The 22377-nt window shown below is 36.4% G+C and overlaps 1 long non-coding RNA gene across 1 annotated transcript; it reads right to left on the minus strand.

Annotated features, from left to right (window-relative positions):
• Positions 1-1142: 1142 nt before the first annotated feature.
• On the minus strand, positions 1143-22173 carry LOC141386349 (uncharacterized). The gene is made up of 3 exons (XR_015494152.1): positions 22006-22173; positions 9072-9201; positions 1143-2161 (listed from the first exon to the last, which is right to left on the minus strand). It is a non-coding gene; the product is annotated as an uncharacterized LOC141386349 (long non-coding RNA).
• Between the last annotated feature and the right edge of the window lie 204 nt (positions 22174-22377).

Here is a 22377-nt window from a genome sequence, read left to right on the forward strand (position 1 = left end):
GCCATGTAGCTAAATCTCTGATGTGGAGTGGGTTTCAGGCACAAGCCAGCAGCAAACTCCTATGAAAAGATGTTCAAGACCTTTTGCCAATGAGTGAGTGGGCAAAACAACAACAACAACAACAACAACTCTTGTAAGACTTGCATATGCACTGGACTCATTTCACACAATTTACTTCTTGTGCTCAAATAAATCACATACTATATGTATCTGTCTATTATTTTACAATTAAAAAGAAGTGGTATGTGGGGTGATGCAGTGGAGCAGTAGGTAGTGGTGTCGCCTCACAGCAAGAAGGTCGCTGGTTCGAGCCACGGCTGAGTCAGTTGGCGTTTCTGTGTGGAGTTTGCATGTTCTCCCTGCGTTCGCGTGGGTTTCCTCCGGGTGCTCCGGTTTCCCCCACAGTCCAAAGACATGTGGTACAGGTGAATTGGGTAGGCTAAATTGTCCGTAGTGTATGAGTGTGAATGTTTTCCAGAGATGGGTTGCAGCTGGAAGGGCACCTGCTGCGTAAAAAACGTGCTGGATAAGTTGGCGGGTGATTCCGCTGTGGCAACCCCTTGTTTTTTTAATAAAGGGACTAAGCTGAAAAGAAAATGAATGAATGAAGAAGGTGTGTGTGAAAAGACTAAAATAGTTGTTCGAAATCATCAGTATTCCTTCACCACCTTTGTGTGTTCATCACCCTGCTTCTCCACAAACAAGGAGAGGGAGAAAACCACGACATTGTCTCAAAAAAACAATTCCAAAAATTGTATTCATGATATTGCCATCAAATTGAAAACATATATTTGAGAAATGTATGACGTTTTACCTTTTCTGTATTGCTCCAGGACTAATTTCATATATATATATTTTTTTTAAATAATAACATGTTTAGTGCGATGCAATTTATTTTACAGTACTTAAGAATCTATAACATTTTTCATTTTGACCATTATAAACTCTAGATGATGGATAATAAAGCTCAAAGTGTCTTCTTTCCAAAGATGCATGAACTGTGAATGTAGACAGAATTATTTAGCAACTGCTAATGTTTTAGTTTGGAAAGGTCATTTTTGAGAAAATGCCTCTGACAGTGAGGGAGAGAAGGACACAGATATAGTCCGAGAATTTTATTTATTTAATTTTTTTTTTTTTTTGCAGAAATCCCATTTTGCATGCTATCTTAATCAAATTTGAAATATTAACTTAGAGACACTTGGCTTTTATTGCTTATTTTGTGTCTTGGTTATTACATGAATGATTGTATGTGTTTGCATATGGAAAAACAAATATTGAACACGCTTTACTTCATAATGTATAACTTTTTTTCATTTTTGAGCATGACACTTTCCAGATGGAATTTTTGTGTGGAGTTTGCTCATGTTCTTATCATGTTCGCATGGGTTTCCTGGGTGCTCCGGTGTCCCACGCAGTCCAAAGACATGACATAAATAGGCCATAAATAGGCCATAGTGTATGAAAGTGTGTAAATGCGAGAGTGTATGGGTGTTTCCTAGTAATGGGTTACGGCTGGAAGGGCATCCACTGTGTAAAACATGCTGGAATAGTTAGCGGTTCATTCCACTGTGGCGACCCCTGATAAATAAGGGACTAAACTGAAGTAAAATTATGAATTAATGACATCAACATTTAAAAAAAAATCAATTTAAACAAAAATAATATTAGTATTTCTGAAAAAAAGTGCACTTTAAAACCCGTTTTAACAAAAGTTTGCATTTTTTTTCATCCCTCCAAAATCGGTTGGTGTATAATTGATTAGGCATCCAATTTATGTTTAAAACGGCGTTGTGTAATTGCTCCAGAATCTCACCAGGTAACATTAGGTTGCAGTTCTGTCTGACTGATTAGTTCATTGACAAGCGCAATGCAATCAACTGGCCAATCAATCCCCCATGTGCTTGATTATTAACCGAGGGCCCTTAGAAGACTCTTTCTCTTACTTTCTCTCTTCATTTCTGGTGACTCAGCTGGTTACAAAGCACACAAGCCCACGTGAACTGTGAAAAAAAATGATTGAAGACAGTGCAGAAGTTCTCTTCTTGCCAGCAGAATGAAGTTATCAGAAAACATCCATCTGGCACTCACGTGGAAGAGGAACAAGATGCTTTATGAGTTTATCACTTTCCTCCACACCCGAAGCTCCATTATGATGTGTCTGCAACAGTTTGAGAGGGCACGAAAGCTTCACATTAGACTCATATTATTACATGCGATAAGTGTGAGATTCAGAAAAGCAGAGGAGGGGGAAGAGAGAGAGAGAGAGAGAGAGAGAGAGTGGGTGGGAAAATGCATTAAATCCAGAGACAGAGGCTGAGAAAGGCAGAGAATGGGGGACAATAGGTTAAGTGGGATTGGATAATGGAGAGTGTTTCATCAGAACATCAGGCGAGAGACAGAATCAGGAAAGATGGCAGGGGGTTGTTGCTGAGGTGAGAGAAACCAAGGCTTTTTTTGGCTCCAGTAACAAGCGAGGTGACATTTTTCCACAAGCAGAAACCTTTCATGATGGTATTAAAGCTATTGTGCTTGAAAGACTGATCAAGCAGGCAACCTCGGGCAAGCAGCTAATGTGCAGAAGGAACATATAGAAGGGTTTCCAAGAAAAGTCCTGATAAAAGAGACTTGGAAATGGTCCTGCTTTAATGAACTCAGGCTAAATGATATGGGTAAGAGCAAAACATTTACACAGAAGATGCTGCATATAAACTGTTTTCTGACTACAGCAGGAAAAGTTCCCTGCGACTTATGATGAAATCTCCACGCGAGTGTCAGGAAGAATGTATGATGCAATCAAAGGAAGCCTTCAAACAGGAGAAACCTAAAGTCGTCATATCATGAAGAACCAGAATGCTCTTTCTTGCTGACATTAAACAGCATTATTCATTCATTTGTTCATTCATTTATTTATTTTCCTTTGGCTAAATCTTTTTATTCAACAGGATTTGCCACAGCGGAATGAACCACCAACTGTTCCAACATATATTTTACACAGCAGATAAATATTAATAAATATTATAAATATTAAAAATGATTCATTTTCCTCACCAAAAAATGGTTACATGGTTAATAAAACATGATAAAAATATAAAAAATAATTAACATTTTAAGTCAGGGCGGTTTTCCCAGAGATGGGTTGTGGCTGGAAGGGCATCCGCTGCATAAAAACGTGCTGGATAAGTTGGCGGTTCATTCCGCTGTGGCGACCCCGGATTAATAAAGGGACTATGCTGACAAAAAAATGAATGAATGAATGAATGAATGAGTCAGGGTGGTGCGGTCATGCAGTTGATAGCGCCTCACAGTAAAAATGTTGCTGGTTTGAGCCGCGGCTGGGCCAGAAGGCATCACTGTGTGGAGTTTGCATGTTCTCCACGTGTTAGTGTAGGTTTCCTCTGGCTGCTACAAATTTCACCCACAGTACATGTATGTTCACCACAGTTCACCAACGTTTTTGATATGAAGTATAAAGGAGGGATCAGAGAGGTAAGACTTAATACACCTTATTCTCTCCCATGTGTCAAGTCTGAGACAACAGATAATTCTGTAAAACATCTTTTTTTTTGTGTTCTATAGAACGGTCTATAGAATTTTATTCAAATGAAACTATTTTTCATGCAAAAGATTTCTTACATGATCTTAGCATATCACTCTAGTTGTGTCTCTACGCTGTGTTCAGTTACATTTTGGTTTAATTTATATATAAAAAGGACGTGCCCCAGTAGAGCTTTATGTCTAGCAACGCCCCTGGTGTAAACGTAACATTCTGTAGTGCATTTAGTTATTGCCCAGCAGGCACACAATGTTATAAGACGTTAATATCAGGTTAGATTTAGGTTGTGATGTCAGGTGACCAAAATTAAATGTCTTGCCAGCATATAAGGATAATGCTATTTATCACTAATAATATTTGGTTGATTTCAGGTTGCGACCAAAATTCAACGTTGAGTCAACATGTTAAACCAACATCATATTGACGTCAAATACTGACTTTTATTCATAAGGCAACCAAAATCCAACATCTAAAAGACAAATATTGGTAACGTCCACACAACATTAAGCTGTAACATCATTAGAAAATATGATCATATAACCCCAATTTTATCCTCCTTACACTGGCTTCCTGTTAAGTTTCGTATTGAATTTAAAATATTACTTCTCACCTATAAAGCTCTAAATAATCTAGCTCCTGTTTATCTAACCAACCTTCTGTCTCGCTACAAACCAACTCGCTCTTTAAGATCTCAAAATTCAGGGCTTCTGGTAGTACCTAGAATAGCAAAATCAAGTAAAGGAGGTCGAGCCTTCTCTTTCATGGCTCCTACACTCTGGAATAGCCTTCCTGATAACGTCCGAGGCTCAGACACACTCTCCCAGTTCAAAACTAGATTAAAGACCTATCTGTTTAGTAAAGCATACACTCAATGCATCACCTAGCGGGTTCCACACAGGCTTCTGCATCTTGCTTATATACACGATGAACAGCAGCTACGCTAATTATTTTCTTTATTCTCTATTTTCACCTGGGGATACTCATCCCGAGGTCCTCAGATTATGCGGAGTCACTGATTGGATCCAAGACCAGCAACGTGATGATCCCCAGGTTTCCATATCCGGGACCAGGCCATATCCTGAGCTGCTGCTGCGCTGATGGTCGTGGGGAGTGGAGATCATGAGTCTGATTCCAGCGACGCTAAAGGGACAGACGAGTCTTCGCTGAGGCCATCTTCCAGCATAAACCACGGCGAATGAAGCTCTGCACAAGACTTTTGGCCAGCGGAGAAATTAAAATGGTTGTGCCCAACTGAGTCTGGTTCCCTCAAAGTTTTTTTTCTTCACTCCCCTCAGGTGAAGTTTTTTTTCCCTCTTCGCTGTCGCCACTGCCTCGCATGGTTCAGGATTGGTAGAGCTACGCATCGATGAATTGGCTCTTCAGTGTTTGAACTCTCAGTAATGATTAAATCACACTGAACTGAGCTAAACTGAACTGAACTGAACTTAAACACTAAAACCTGAACCACACTGTTCCAGTTATTATGACCATTTATGTGAAGCTGCTTTGACACAATCTACATTGTAAAAGCGCTATACAAATAAAGCTGAATTGAATTGAATTGAATCATTAGACATTGATATTTGGTTGATTTCAGGTTGGATGTTAGACACTGACATCAGCCAGATGTTGAGTTTTGATGTCAAACTGATTTTCATTTACCAAACAAAAGGCAACATCCGCATGACGTTGAGGTACAACATCAATCTAACATCATGTTGACATCTTGAGCCTGCTGGATTATCAAGGTTATTTCAGTCATCATACAGTAAACATCCGCCATCTTCCCATCAATGACATGAATCTAAACAGTCTCAGGGTCAATGCGTGTAAAGATTTTGGACATCTTCTTGAACACTTTTAATGCTTTTAAACAGTTTGCTGCATTTATAAATCACACGTCTTGAGGTTCATTATGATGTGATTTACCTTCTATGTGCGATTTATTTGGATAGAAATCACAGGACAGATTTTTCTAATCCCCATAGACAAAAATAAAATAAAGTAGTGAGTGCAGGTTGAAGGAAAATAGTGGAGTAAAAGTACCAATATAAATTTACTTAAAAGATAGCAAAAATACACATTTTTAAAACTACTTAGTAAATTACAATTCCTGAGAAGAATTACTCAATTACAGTAATTTAAGTTAAAATCTAAATCTAAATCTATGATTACTTATTGACTCTCACAAATGACTCTAATTGGCACTCATCACACTATGGTTGTAGATGAAGCATAACATGAATTCCTTGCATAAACATACATCATAGGGTACATCATGCGAAAGTCATTCCCACCGAGGGGAGAAAAGAGGTCAATTTGTCTATATAAATTGACTAAAAGAAGCAGAGCTCAATTACACAGCCTACAGCAGTACCTGATCCCGGTGAAGGGTGGTATTATTTGTATTGCAAATTAGTGCAGTACTTCTATTAGAGTACACATTTGCGAGTGACTATTTTGCCAAGCGCTCACCCCCCAGGAGAGTTCATTTGGCTGTAATTGAAACACCACCTGCAGCTTTGAGTCAAATCATTAACAAAGGTCACATGTGTCTGCAGTAAGATTACCCGCACATGATGTTAGCATTGACTTGCTAATCCACCTGGCCGAGCTTCGCCGGGGGTTGGAGCTTGCCCTTTCCCGTCAGTGAGGGGATTCTTGGCACAGCGTGTATGCATTAAACAGTTCTGCTCTGGGTCTGCCATTGGACTTCAGCGTTAAACCTGTTAGAGCTGTTCAGCATTTCCATTAAATGAATGATGCGCTCGCTCATGCTGCAACAGAATGCAACAGCTTGCTAGAGTGTGCAACAACATCCACCTCTGGATTTACAGCCCGTGCTGTCATTGAGACCGCTGTCTGGATACCTTGATTTATTGCATGATATTAGGTAATGAGACCAAGCAGATTAGATGGAAAACAGAAAGTAGACAGCAAGTAATGCAACTAATTTTGCTGAATAGATTATATAGAGACATTAATATACACAAATGTTGGAATAAGATATTTTTCGGTTCACCACTGTGAATATGTACTCTAAATGACAATTTAATATATATTTTTTTCTAATTTGTTCTTGCACAGGTAAACTGACAAAAGTTTTGTTGCCTATCCAAGTTTTAGGAACAACAAATAATGACTTGACTTCTAGTTGATCATTTGGTATCAGAAGTGGCTTATATGAAAGGCAAAGGCTTCTAAATTATGCTCATTTTACCAAAATAAAATATGATCGTGCCTTGATTTTAATGATTTAATTAGGACAGGAAGGTCTGACTTTGCTTAGACAAAAGTCTTTTTACTTAACAGAAATAATGTACAGTGTAGAATATAAAGTCATGGTGCAGTGGAAAATAATTAATATTATGTATGACTCCCATGAGCTTGGAGGACTGCATCCAGTCATCTCTGAAATTACTCAAATAACCTATTAATAAAGTCATCTGGAATGGCAAAGAAAGTGTTCTTGGAGGACTCCCAGAGTTTATCAAGATTCTTTGGGTTCATCTTCAATGCATCCTCCTTCGTCTTACCCCAGACATGCTCAATAATGTTCTTGTAGCACATTGACCTTCTTTGCTTACAGGAACTTTGATGTGGAGGCTGAAGTATGAGGAGGAAAACTATCCTGCTGAAGAATTTTGCCCACTCCTTTGGTTTGTAATGTAATAGGCACCACAAATGTTTTGATACCTCAGGCTGTTAATGATGCCATTCTCTCTGCAGATCTCTTGCACGCCCCATATTGAATGCAACACCAAACCATGATTTTTCCTTCACCAAACTTGACTGAACACTATCAGAATCTTGGGTCCATGTGGGTCCCTATAGGTCTACAGTATTTCTGATGATTGGGATGCAGATCAACTGATGATTCATAGAAAAAATCTACCTTCTGCCACTTTTCCAAATGATTAACTAGAAGTCAAGATATTATTTGTTGCTTATACAACTGGAATCAACGACAAGGCTTTTGTCAGGTAGTGTAAATGCTTGGCAATATCCAAAAGTACATTGTTTGGGTCATATTAAATTTTTTTCTTTTATGCCAAAAAATCATTATAATATTAAGTAAAGTTCATGTTCCAATAAGTGTATTTCGTCAATTTCCTACTGTAAATATATCAATGCTCAACTTTTGGTTATTAATGTGCACTGCTAAGCACTTCATTCTGACAATTTTAAGTGCAGTTTTTGCAGTATATAGATTTTTTTTTTGAAATCTCGTATTTTCCTTATTTTTAAATGGCTTTATTTTGGCTAAAATATTGTCCGGTAATAAAATATACATCAATGGAAAGCCTATTTTTTCCACTTTAAAATAACATCTTACTCACACGATGCTTCAGCTTCAACGCTTGACAGAGGGTGTGTCTGAAGTTGGGGCTCACGCAATCATCATAGCAGCGTTAGCCAATGAAATTAGTCAGCAATCGGCGACTGTCTGAGCTGGTGTATTTGCACACAGCGATCTGATTGGCTGACGCTTCTGTCAGGCTTGAAAAGTTGAGAGTCTGCAGCAAGCAATGCCACTGAAGCGGCAACAACAGATCCACAATGCAGTTCGGCAGCGCCTGACCTCACCCATTCAAAGTGAATGGGTAGTGTTGACGCTAACGCCCCGTATGAACATGAACATGAACACGCACACACACACACACACACACAAACACACACCACACACACACACACACACACACACACACACACACACACTCCTATACTATCGCCAATTTAGTTTATTTAATTCACCAATAGCACATGTCTTTGGACTGTGCACCAGGAGGAAACCCACGCGAACACTGGTCCAGCCGGGACTTAGTGACCTTATTGCTGTGAGGTGACAGTCCTAACCACTGAGCCACTGTGCTGCCCCCAATACCCCATAATCCTTTAGAAATCATCCTAATGTCTCTATCTCAGCACCACATTTTGAATGGAAGTGAATCACAGTTTTACAAAAAAAATATGAGCTAGCTTCATTGGCCACTTAATTAGGTTCACCTATTCGACTTGTTTATCTAAATTTCTAACCAGCCAATCACATGGCTCAAAGCATTTAGGAATTTTAAGATGGAAGTTCTAACTTAGCATCTGAATGGGAAATAATGGCATCTGAATGTGGCATGGTTGTTGGTGACAGAGAGGAAAGTCTGAGCATTTCAGAAACTGCTGATCTACTGAGAGTCTGCATGCATCCATATTTAGGATTTGAAGAGAATGGCCATAAATAGAGATAATATCCAGTGAGCAGTGGTTATGGAAAATAATAAGAGAATGACCAGACTGAATCCAACCTGGTGTTGGTGTAAAGTAAGCATTTGCTTGTGAATTAATTTTGCTGCTCTAATTCAGATGTGGGTGAAGTGTGATTAGACAGTTTCAAGGGAAACTGTTGAAGTGACAGTGCCTGCAGCTTCCCCCTGCTAGCTTTGAGATTGAGTTAAAGATGGAGAAGAAAGTGAGCGAGCGAGAGGGGCTGCGTTGTGGCAGGATCGCTGGAGCGACTCACTTCAACTATAAAACATGCGCCCAGGGCAGGTCATGCGTTATGCATTGATCCATGTAACTGTGGCAGGAAAACACTGCATGGCAATTCCCGGCTGCTGCCAAATCCGCTCTTTTTAGACTGGAAAAGAAGCCTGCAAGACACGGACCAGCAGTGCTTAAATCAGAATCTATTACGTTAACAGGGCATGCTTTTTTAAATTGCAAATATATGTGTTGTTGAAGAAATGCACATTTATCAAAGGATGCCACAGCGGTACAAAGGGTCAAATGTATGATGTACAGACCTGTAGCCAGTCTGGTGAAAGGGGTGGTTCTTTTTTTACTCAAAGAGTTTACCTTTTTGCAATTATTCGCCTCATTTTCCATTCACAGTAATTATGAGATTTAAATACTGCAATTTTGTGAAATTTTAAGCACTACATTTAGCTGGATTAGCTAGTCAGGTGGTCATCATAACCACATGTTTTCATGTACCATAAACATTTCCTAAACATTTAGAACAAAGAAATATGAATAAATACTTATTTTCATCATTCGAAAAAAAATAGGAATCTGTTAAAGTCTTAAAGTAAAAACTGTGCCCTTTTTTATTGATTAGGCAAAAAAAAACTGGCTAGCACATTCAACTTATTTATCCATTGAAACAATAAAAAAATAAAATAAAATAATAAGAGTAATAATAATAATAATGTAGATCTTTACTATTTTGCTACCCTCTCTAGAAAAAAACGTACATTTGACTATTCATGGATGCCTGATCTCAAGAGTAAATGCAAGTATTTTATGTTTTGCCAGTTTAGTTGAGTCATATGTATGATTTTAAAAAGGAGGTGTGGCACCCAACCCCGCCCCTAAACCCAAAAGTCGTTGGGTGATGAGCAAATTGTACGAATTAGATTGTACGAATTTATACGAATTAGCCACTAAATCAAAAAGTTACGAATTGTCGTGAGATTGCGTTGGTTATTTAGGCAAGTCATTGGAAATCATTGGTTTGTTCTTTTGCCATTCAAAAACTCTGACCTAAAAATATTGACTTAAAAAAATCTATTTAAAATGTAAAAACTACTATATTTCCAGCCAAACTAAAAGAAATAATCTTTCTGCAGAAGAAAAAACAGAAGTTTTTTTGATTGTCCCCTTAACACATTTGTTGAATTTAAGTTATACGTTGCATTTACATGCCAACCAATTCTGATTAGATTATAAGCAGACTGTTAGGTTGGGATTAGGGTTGGTGTTAGTGTAAATTGACATTTACTTGCAAAGTTTCTTATAGTCAGTTAAATGTCTGTTGAAGGAGCAGCATCAGCAGATATTAAGCAGACCGCCACTCAGAGATCATCTTTTAAATTCGCTAGCGATTTATTTTTAATGTACATGAGTGCAGAAAAGTGTTGGAAAGTTTAACATGGTGCCTTAAAATTGATCTGCTACAACAAACGCTAATGTTGTGATGTTAATCTAACAAAATTGCTTCAGGGGTCGCAATTCAATTGAGAAAAAGACAAAAGAAAAAAAAAGACATTTTAAAAAAATAAATCACAATCCTTCAGCTTATTTCCTGATTTTTTTAGATGTGGCCACACTGGAATGAACTGCCATTTACTTTGGAATATGATTTCTGCACCTGATGCACTTTCAGCTGCAACCCAGTGCTGGGAAACACCTATACACGCTTTCATTCTCACACATGTTTTTTATGCAACTAGTATTTTTTCTTTTGTTAGTTTTGAATAAAACATTCTAATAGTTTAATTAACCCCTTTGGACGCTGTGTCCATTACAATGGACATCCCACATCAGCCAATGTTTTTGTGGTTCCTGAGCGTTTCATCTAACTTAAAGCCTGCAGTCCATGCAGCATGGCAACACTTCACTCCAGACAGACGTAATCCACATTTACAATGTATTTATTCAGATGTATTGATATGTTTGTCAATGTTTCATAGATTGTACGTAAAAAAGAGGGATTGCACTTACAAATTAAAATTTAAAGCCTTTTGTAACATTGCAAACTTTAGATCGGGATTTTTTTTTTCAAATATGTCCATTAGGATGTACAATTGGTTTAAGGTTATTGTTACTGAAAGTAAATCTCAAGTAATGCTGATTGAATTTTTTTTATATATAAAAAAACTATATATATGTACTACACTGTAAAAAAAATCCATAATTTTATGGTTTATTTCCAGCAAAAAAAAGTAAAATAACAGCTGTTAAATGACAGAAAATTACCGTAAAATAAAGGATATTAAATTACAGAAATTTCCTTAAATTTAAACATTCTGGTAAATTTCTGTAATTCTTCCTCTGCTATTTTACAGTAAAATTCTGTAATTGAATGGATGTTATTTTATGTTTTTTTCCAGCTCTTTTTTCCAAGTGTAATTCATTGCTGAAACAATTTCAAATGCAAATTATACAGATTTTGAAGTTCTTGAGCATATAGCAGATGGAAATATCTCAGATGTGGACATTATGTGGAGTGATGAGGAATAAGATAAAGTTTGTTATGAACATGGTGCAATCTATACAACTAAAACCTCGAAATTAATGTAAAAAATTTACAATGTTAATGTTTGTGATTTTGAAAATAAATTTCAAGACCAACAGTCATGTATGTTTTGTTTTAGTATTTTATGTTAGTATAATGTTCAGGATGTACAACTGTTTTGACCTGATGTCCATTGAAATGGACATATATATATATCGAATGTTGAATTTTTATTATTATAAATTGGGGTGACACTTTATTCTGATGGTCCGTTTGTTGAATTTAAGTTACATTGCATCTACATGCCAACTAATTATCAATGGATTATAAGTAGATTGTTAGGTTGGGGTTGGGGTTAGTGTAAGTTGACATGTACTTGTTTCTTATAGTCAGTTAAACGTCTGTTGAAAGAGCAGTATCAACAAATATTAAGCAGACAGTCTACTAATACCCAAATATACCATCAAAATAAAGTGTTACCTAATTTGGTTTCATTTATAAGAGCCTCAAGAACTAAAACATACTTTTACATTTTTCAGAAACTTGGAACATAATTCAGGTTTGAAGAGGTTAATATATTTATTGGATTTCTGGAGATCTCCAAGTGACCCCCAACTCATTGTCATGCAAACCCCTTTTTGGCAACCACTGATCTAGATGACATGTTTGATGACATCATTTTTTGGTTGTGTAGACAAGATAGGATTACATTAAAAACTGTAAAAGGTCTACCCGGTATAACCACAACAACAACAAAACTTTGCGTTTTCATAAAATAAAGAGAACAAACAGGCAGATAACAGATAAATTCCACTAACATTAGCTCTCTCACTGCATATTGCATACGTGTTGATGCAGATGGTGTAGATAAGTAACCTTCTACATCTCAAGAGTTCAGTATAACAGAACAAACCTGATGTAAATACATCTGGTGTGCAGAAACATAATCCACATCAGTCTTCCCTACAGTTTAAGAGAAGCTAAATATGTGGTCAGTGGAAAATTAGGTAGTACATGAACATTTGATTCATTTTACAGTCAACTTCCTTTTGATGGCCCCAATTAGATGTTCTGCTGGCTTTTTACAGTAACATTAAAACAACATATCAACTAATGCTAAGTTCAAACTGCATTATTTTAGCCCTGATTTTAACTTGCTGACAGGTTTTAAGAAATCGCAGACAAATGTTTAAAATCACAGGCAAATCGGTGCTCGTTCACGTAAGTAACAATCACACATCGTGAACAATCAAAGACACGATTTGAGAGAATCGTTAATGTGTCGCCAACACCCGTGAGATATTTGGCATGCTAAATATCTGGAGCTGTCAGCGATTCAAAATCATGCAGTGTGAAATGTTCTGATTGAAAATAGCATCAGCGATTAACTACAGCCAATGAGAGAGAAGCATCCACTAGTATGGGTGTCTGCAGGCCAGCGGGAGGTTAGGGAGATGTTAAAAGCACTCATTTTTAGCTTATTTGGACCCAAGAAATGGAGGAAAAACTAGTGAAAATTTGGCAAGAGCATCCGTGTCTGTTTGACGGGTGGTCTCTGAGCAATACCACAACCGGGTCGATAGACAAAGTTACGGAAAAATTTATATTTCCCTTCAAAACCAGGCGAGCCCCACTAAAAGTTTCTTTCTCGTTATGTAGGCCTAGTAAATAACAAAATATATACTTTTTGACTTTGCAATGTCACTTCTCGCATGTTTTTGGTTGAAAGACATAGTTTGGACAAAGTTGCTGGCAATTCTTCCTATTTTAAAGTCATGTAGTGAGAAACCCCCTGTCCCAATTGATCTTGCAGTGTAAACACAGTAGCGTCAAATCACTAGCCCAGATCGTCATGCACGATTACTTTGAAAATCATGCAGTCTAAACTCGCCTTAGTGTATACAGTATTAGTACACTTGTTAGGATAAGGTTGCTTTAGCAATATAAGTTACATAATTGAGTAAAACCTCTTTTGATAAATCATGAAAACAATGGGTCAGCAGACAAGAAGCAGGAACTCTACTAATACTCTAATTACTGCTAGCTGACATGTTGACATGAAGGGTTATTTTTTAAGGCCACACTTATCTTAAGTCTACAGTTTTGTGGATTTAAATGCATGCAGCTGAGGATAAAAGATCAATGCAATGTGAACCATACTAAATTATTGACCCAGTACAACAGAATCCCAAATGTGATTACTCAAATTTATAGGTGTGTCCTCAGTTTTTGCAGCATTTCTTGTCCAGCCGGGGTAAACGGAGGACGCCTTTGCATTCAGAGGATTCGCAAAGCGCTTGTAAATCTCTCAGCGTTGCTAATGCCGTACAGATGTGCGGTGGGTGAGGTTTGTGCCGAAGCTTAGAACAAGTCTGCTGCCGACCACAGCAGATGAATCGCACTTGGGTGGGCGGTTTATTGATCCGGTGTCAGAAGCAGATTAGAGCATGTAAAGGTTACACACATTCGTGGATGGGATAGATTAGAAGGAAACGGACATGCTTTTGCTTCAGACGGAGGTCGTGTCAAGTCAAAGCATTTGAAAAGATTGTTTATATCGGGGATATCAAGTGAACAAAATGCTCTCTAATCATAATACAAACAACATAAAACAACATTTGCACATTGTTATTTTATTTATTTAAAAAGAAATCATGTAGACAGCAACAGTATATTAAGCCACATTCAAGAAACCCCTTCAAAAACAACAGTGTTTTTTAATGTAATTTGTGACCTTACAGCTGGATTAGATTCTTTTCTAAACCCAACCAAAAAAAAAAAAGCAAAATACAGCTGTCTACATGCACTTTTAATTCAATAAAACCTTTTTTTTTTAAATTCACATTTATAAAACAACTATTGTCATCTATTGTTCATCAACTCTTGTTATCTAAATTATGCACTGTAATCTGTGCTGGGCTAAAGGTCCCAGATCACTAGTTAACTACACATAAATGGGGAGCTAATCTCATATTTAAAAAATGTTATTGTAAATAATGATAACTAAACTAAATTAACAAAAATAACCATAAGCAAAAGAAAGCAGGTAAAAAAAAAACATACCGTGTGTGATAATGAAAGGACGATCACACAACCACTGTTAATGTTAATGTAGGTTAATCTGCTCAAAGAATAATTAAAACAAAAGCAGTAATACTGCTGCTTACAAAAGCACATATACATATATATATTTTAATCTTGAGCTCTTGAAAGTAGCGGACTGTGGGTGCACGATCATCGCTTTTTGTCATCGGCGCGTGACAACCGAATAATCGTTTAGACTGCATGTCTGAACTGCATGCATGAACTACAGAATGTTACGTTTTCAAACACATGATCAAATTGCATGTATGCTATCAGGACTGCATGAGTTTGGTTTGCATCTCCAATTGCTGGACACTCATAGCTTATTAGTCAGGGTTTACAGTGCATACTGTAACCTAAGCATATATTGTAGCATAGTGGTCCCCAACCACACATAAATAATCGTATGTTATACAGATTATTGCTTTCTGGCAGCTGATTATAAGTAAATGTGATTTCACATCAAATTAATCTTACATTTTAAATAGTCTATGACTGGCAAATAAAAATCATAATAAATTTGGAATCACCATTTAAACAAAATGGCACTGAAGTAAGCTACATTTTTAATTTGCAGAGTATAAGGTGGAATAATAGTCACAGTGTAATACACTGAAAAAAAATGCTAAAAAATATATATATACTTCTGAGTGTATTCCCTACTCTTGAGTACTTCTAGAAGGGCTATGTTTTACTTATACTTTATATAGTATTTAAAACAGACACTTTTACTCTTCTTTCACTAAATTCCTTGGTAAGAAATTATATTTTTACTTGAGTATAATTTTCCAGTACACTAAACATCACTGCTAGCAATCATTTCAAATACTTCAGCGCAGTTTTCTTATCTGTGGGATGGGATGGCGCAGCTAGTTTATTTTTACATTCACTTTACGTAATGCAGTTCCTCCTCCTGTGCCGTCCTGAGGAGAACAAGCCTTGAATAATGAACAAGCACATATGAAGGTTAGCAGGGTGAAGCAATCACTAAAGGTTCAAAAGTCAGCAATCACCTTGAGAGTGTAATGGACTCTGTAATAGTCCTTTCAGAGATTACATAAGAAGGGTCAGAGCAAGCCAATAGAAACAAATTCCGGGGAAGGTGTATTAGCATCTTATCTCACTTGACACACTTTCTAGGGTATGACTTCTGAGTACTAAGTTACTCATTCCACAAGAATGCTGCACAGACAACATCTTTAACACTACAATCACCAAGTGTTGCTTTGAAGTAAACAAGAACACGCTTGAAGTAAACAAGAACAACAACATTGGCCACATTTCATTCAGAAAATTTTGCATAAGTGCTCAAAATATGCTTTACCTACTTAGATTTTTGACTGGAATCTAGTCCATATATCTAGTCCAAATATTTTTTAAATCAAGAAACATTTTTAGATAAGAAAAAATGTCTTGTTTTCAAAAATAATGAGTCAAAATGAAGTGTGTTTTTCCTTAAAACAAGCAAAATAAATCTTGTTTAAATGCTTATTTTGACATTGTGATAGATGCGGCCAATCAGACATCATTATTTTGCTTTATTCAACCAATAATGCACTGTCAACCTTTCCCATCCAGAAAGAGCAATGGTCAGTGTGTAATCTGAATCCAAGGGTATTTACGACACGAAATAAAAATGCTGCTTGGAATGGACAGAGACATAGTCACGCTCCTATACAACTTGCTTAAGATTTTTTTCTTCTTCATGTAATCCTTTATTCCCTATTTATGTGTAATTAGGTGTTTTGCAACAAGTCTCTTGCTTAAATATTAATATAATCGTTTCAATACTCCTGCAATCAATTTAATCGCCCACAGCTAAACAAGATGATAGATTCATGTCCCTGCAAAGCTAATTTGGTGTACTGAGCGATCGTTTGCATTTTATGTTATCACGTGTGCAGCATATTAACATTTTAAGAAACTTTAAACATTTCTTGATCAGAATTCATCCAGAATGCATATGCAAATCACCAAGCTTCCTAACAAAGGACCATAACACTTCCCTTGGGGTAAAAAACTTTCTCATTGGTCAACTCAGCTCCTGAGGGTGCACAAAACCATTCTTATAAAAACTGGCAATCAAGACCGGCCCCTGAAGAGGAGGGAGGGAGCCCAAAGAGAGACAGGGTGAGACCCCAAAAAAGAGCACAGAGAGAGTTCCACCTCTTCAGGTCCAGTGAGTAAACAAGGACCCTGACAAAAATGGGATAACAGCAAAACCCGAACATTCTTATCTCTCTCACTTTTCTTTCTTTCCTTTCCATTGAGAGTCAACATGACTACAGGCACTTTACCACCTCAAACTTGGAAACTACAGACTCATCCTCCAAGCCTCACAGGAAAAAGAACCGAGCATCAGTGAACCCACATGGGAATCCAGCTCAACAGTGGGAGTTCTTTACATCACAAAAGAAACGCAAGTAGCACCTCCAGACTTTACTGAACTGGTGTATATTATATAACCCCAAAGAACCCATAGAAGGGTTAAATTGATTATTTTTGGTTCGCTTTGTTTGGTCTTATAAAATCCAAAGATTTTACATCATTACACTTTCTTCAACTCTTATTTTTCTCTCTTTACTCTTCTCTAAAACCTGTATGAATGTGTATTTGTGTTAGGTGATCACTGGATAATTTGTTTGTTCAGATTAATTAAATTAATCTTCAATTCACTTTGAGCTAATTCGCTAGAACATAATATTTCTGAAAATAAGACAATATATTTGCTTGTGTACAAAATGCTTCTTGATAAATCATTTTTTGGATATTTCGACCAGAAGCAAGACAAAAACTTTAAGTAAAGCATTTTATTTACAGTGTAACCAAGACAACATAACTTGTTATAAATCTGTCATAAACATGATTGTCATGAGGGCATTATAATTGTCATAGGGCAGTAAAATGTCATTGACAAGTAATAACATGGTAATAAAATAATTAGACAGAGTACTGACACTTTAATGAGAAAATGTTATGATAAATTCAGTTTGTTCCACTGACTCTGGTTTTGTATTTCAATTGAACTCTGAGTTTTGACCCTTAACTCTGGTTTATATTAAGAGCACAGTATCTTGTTTCAAACAAAAGGATTCTGGTGGCACTGACAAGGCAAGGGAAGTCCTTGACAATCACATGAATCCTTGAGAGAGAGAGAGAGAGAGAGAGAGAGAGAGAGAGAGAGAGAGAGAGAGAGAGAGAGAGAGAGAGACAGAGTGAGTGAGGAAGAGAGAGAAAGAGAGATCAGCTGAATGACACATTCTAATGACATGCCGAGTTGATGAGACCTCCTGAAGCCCCGCTCACATCGCCCTCATTGAGTGTATGTGTGTGACATTGACAGAATATGTTTGCAACCTAGAAATTTACAATCTGTTTGTTAGCACATTAGCTGCATATGAAAGTGTGATATGATTCATGGATTTGACTTTCAGAGTGTATGGGTTGAGTGGGCTGAATATGTCGTCTACATATTGGCAGGGTATAAAAGACACGATTCTGAACTTATGAGCTGCTTATCTAAAAAGCATTTAGGTCTCAAATGTAAACTGTTGATGCAATGTCAAAAGACAGGACTTGCAGTACAAGAATGTATGGGAACAGTGGCATGTATATGTGTTCAAATAGGGTCAAAAGCACGAGCGAATATACGACAATTAATGCAATTATAAACTATAGGACTGTATGTGCGATTCGAATCAGACTTAAAAGTTAATTCTCAGTAAAGGCACAATATGTAAGATCACTCCATGATGACAGTAAATACTACTTGACTAGATCATTTTCGGGACACTTCTATACAGCCTAAAGTGACATTTAAAGGCTTAACTAGGTTAATTAGGTTAATTAGGCAGGTTAGGGTAATTAGGCAAGTTATTATATAATGATGGTTTGTTCTGTTGACTATTGAAAAAAAATAGCTTAAAGGGCTTAATAATTTTGACCTTAAAATGTTTTTAAAAAATTAAAAACTGCTTTTATTCTAGCAAAAATAAAACAATAAGACTTTCTCCAGAAGAAAACATATTTTCAGATATACTGTGCAAATTTCCTTGCTCTGTTAAACATAATTGGAGAAATTATATATATATATATATATATATATATATATATATATATATATATATATATATATATATATATATATATATATATATATATATATATATATATATATATATATATATATATTCTTTGCCTATATATTCTCTGTTCAAATCCAGAGAAATAAACAAGTTTAACTAGTGACATGGACTGTGTCTTGTGTCACTATGCTAATTATGTCAACACATCCTCAATTTCCAGGATAATTCCAGGTTTTTATATAAAACAGCTCTAGGTGAAAATGACATACTGCGCCTTTAGAGAAGATCATAAATCTGTTCATATAGACTTGTAGGAGGAGTAGCAATAAAAAAATAAAAATAAAATAAAAAAAACACTTTGCTCATGGCAGAAAAGTGATAAAAAAATGCTGCATATTCTTTTGGAATCTGAATAAACCAGACCACATAATCACACACACAGGCTGTCCTCTGACAACTGCTACCAAATTTTAAGAAGATTTGTCTAACTAATGAGTGTAGTTAACTCAAAATGGACTAAAATTTAATTCTACTCATTTGAAAAGAGTTTTAAACTCTGTGTTGAAGGTTAATGAAATACCTCATAACTTCAACTTAAATGGAGTAAGTTCACAGCACTTATATAGATTCGTTTTTTAACTGAAATGGTTTGTTGCAAGCTGTTTCCTCAAACGGTTTGAGTTGCTTTAACTTATTGGGTTTTACAGTACTCAGTTGGTTTGAGTTCTCTTCATTTATTTGTTTTTACTGTGCTTAAATTGCTTCATCTACTCAAATGGATTAAGTTTACAGTACTCATTGGTATTAGTTTCTGCACTTAAATGGTTTGTTGCAATCGATTTATTAAACGGTTTGAGTTACTTTAACTTTTGGGGTTTTACAGAGAATAAAATTCTTCGAATGATTTGACATGTATCTACATGTATCTGATAGCAATCACCAATAACTCAGTTACTTAAGAAGTAAAAACAAACAAGACCTGCCGTCTTGACTGGCTGCAATCGCAAAGAGTGTCTCACGCCTAAAACCACCACAAAATTATTGTTGAATTTATTACATAATAAAAAGGCTCCAATTGGCTTCACCTACCCCAGCAGATTCCATTTTCGCTTTTTGATATTTAGTGGCAGTTTAGCAGGAAGTGACCATTTTGTTCTTTGTCACTTATTAGATGGAAACAGTGCTTTATTCGTAAGTCTTTTATGCGATAATCCAGTTTAGCGTATAAATCTAATTCACACCTTTGGATGGAAGCATAGCTATTGACAAGCTTTGGGGAGTGATAATGTTAATAAAATTAAGAATAAAGAAAAAAATTATTGCAGTAACACTTTAATATAACAGTAATTGAATAATAATGTATTAATACGTAAACTAAACATTATAATTAATGATGAGTTAATGCAAGAGTTCCCAAACTTTTTAGCTCGTGACTGCTAAAATAACAATGCCAGTGATTCACGACCCCTAATATCCTCTGAGATGGTTATATATATAAACCTTGCACACAATAGACCCAAGTCTGTTTTTTGTTTAATTTTGAAGAGCACTATTTGGAGATCATCCTCCATGTTCAGCTGTGGCCTGTGTTTATTTTTAATGTACATGAGTGCCCTAAAGGTGTCAGAAGGTTTAACATTGTGCCATAAAATCAATCTGCTACATCTTCAATATAATGTAATCACCCCAGAAGTCGCCATAAAAATTGAAAGGTTAGAAAAATCATGGCTTTTTTTTTTTGCATGTTGTTTTTTTAATGTAACTATTACCCACATTTTTCTTTTGTAGGTTATGGATAAAATAGGGTAATTCTAATGGATAAAAAAAATAGATTTTTGGAATTCAAAAAGCAACTTTGAGAACCAGTGAGTCAATGCACATGCTAATCGTTAACAAATAATAATAACAAACAAATCGTACCTTAATTACCTGTTAGTACATGTTATTAATTAATGAATTAATAAACATTTAAATTTAAGCTAATTGTTGCCTACATGAACTCATGAGCTGTTAATGTATAATTATATCATGACTTTACTTGGAGGGGCACATCACATTAACTCATTCTTAACTACTCATGAACTCCTGTGTTTAAACTGTTGATGTCGACAGAACACTTTTCTATTGTATTTAGTGTAAATGCACTAGACGAACATGCATTAGGAGTTCATGAGTAGTTAAGAATGGGTTTATGATGATGTGCCCCTCCAAGTAAAGTCGTAATATAATTTTACATAAACAAATCAAGAGTTAATGATTGTTAAATTAGGCATAAACTAATGTGGTAATTAATACATGAATTAACAAACAATCATGTACTAACAAGTAATTAAGGTGGCCGTTATTCACACATGAACTCATGTTGTAGCTAAAGTTAGTTCATGATTAGCATTAACTTATCATTAATTCACAACGAAGTAATGTTTAGTTTACATATGATTACACCATTATTAAAATACTGTTATTGTAAAGTGTTACAAAGATTACTTAATTATTAGTACAATTACTAAACTATTAACAAAAGAAATCTCAGCATACAGAATATGTTACTCATGCAGTTATGCTACATGGAGAAGGCAGCTCATTATGTTTAATAACAGTGCTGGCATGTATTGTGAGTGTTGGTTGAGCCATCGCTTCCTGTTTCTGTCTATGCATATTACTGCCATCATGTGAGTATGTGTATATGTGTGTGCGCGTGCAGTGAACAGATGCAATGCACACTACTCAGACAGTGAGAGCTGGAGTCACAGAGGGCAGTCTAGGGGGTGACAAGCTAACACATTCAGCCATGCACATGTAAGGAGATCTGTCTCGCTACACCATATCCCTAGGGGCACTGGGGCACTGTGTGTGTGTGTGTGTGTTTGGAATGGGAGAAAAGACACAAAGCCAAGCATGTGACAGCGCCACATCCTTGCAAAACTATGAAAAGATAACAAGGCAGTGGATGGAGTGAATGGACGCCCGGCTCTAACAATGCTAAGCGCTGTACAAGGTAACAGGAGCTTATAAAATGAATAGCTGGGGTACAAACAAACAAAACAAGGTGAAAAGCTTGTCAAACAACATTCGAATGAAAGGCTACGAGCTCGGAGAATGAAGCGTGAGGGCGTTTGAGGGAGCCTCTGGCTGTTTTTCACTGAACGTTTTGCTCTGGACTACACATAACAGTGTATTTTTTTAGCTGACAGTTTGCTGTGTTTCTTTGTTAGAAACACTAAAACTGTTGTGTAGAAAAGTTTGAAAAATGTTCAGATGTACACTACCTGATAAAAGTCTTGTGGGGGAAACCGGAGCACCTGGAGAAACTCACAAGAACATGGGGAGAACATGCAAACTCCATACAGAAATGCCAAATGGCCCAGCCATGACTCAAACTGGTGACCTTCTTGCTGTGAGGTGGCAGTAATAACCACTGAACCACTGTGCTGCCCCTTGATAAAAGATTATGAAGGCAAATTAGTTTTGACAAAATAATGAAGCTCACAGATACATTATTAATAACAAGCACTACCATATACATATAAAAATGTGAAGAGTAAATCTAGATTTCAAGCTGACTTAAGTCCAGACTACCAATACTATTAAAGTCAGTTGTCTTCAGCTTTGATTACATTGTACATTCATCGAGGTATGGT

Source organism: Danio rerio, chromosome 6, assembly GCF_052040795.2.
Source record: "Danio rerio strain M-AB ecotype USA chromosome 6, GRCz13ab, whole genome shotgun sequence".
NCBI classification, from domain to species: domain Eukaryota; kingdom Metazoa; phylum Chordata; class Actinopteri; order Cypriniformes; family Danionidae; genus Danio; species Danio rerio.